Here is a 561-nt window from a genome sequence, read left to right as displayed (position 1 = left end):
TGAACTCCTGACCTCAGGTGATCTGCCTGCCTCGGCCTCCCAACATGTTGGGATTACAGGCGTGAGCCACCCCACCTGGCCCAAAAGTGAATTGTTTCTGAATGATCTTACTCAAGAAGCCTAGTGACGAGGACTGCATCTATGGTAGAGGTACACTGTTACCAGGAGAGAAGGCACTGCTGTAATCATCTCAGTTGGTGTTGTTCTGTGGAAAACAGTGTGGACTCCTGTCATGCATTGGGCAATATTTATTATTGCTTAACAAGGTGTAGAGATGAGATTGGGAATGTTTTGATTTATGTTTTCCTTCTGTGTGAGAAGAGTTTGCTAACCGCCTGACAGTATTCAAGTAACTATTTAGAAATGACTTTTTTGTCTTTATATATTACTATGGAAGAAAAATTCTCAAGATAATCTATTTTCCAACTAATTGTTTTATTTCTCTCCCATTAATCTTAAACTGGAAATAGGCAGAAAGAAAAAATGGATTAAGTATTTCTTTACCTGAAACTAATTTTACTATATGCTCTGCGATTCCTAGCATAACAACTGTGAACTCAT

Source organism: Colobus angolensis, unplaced genomic scaffold, assembly GCF_000951035.1.
Source record: "Colobus angolensis palliatus isolate OR3802 unplaced genomic scaffold, Cang.pa_1.0 Scaffold309, whole genome shotgun sequence".
NCBI classification, from domain to species: domain Eukaryota; kingdom Metazoa; phylum Chordata; class Mammalia; order Primates; family Cercopithecidae; genus Colobus; species Colobus angolensis.
Note: the sequence above shows the minus strand (reverse complement) of the source record.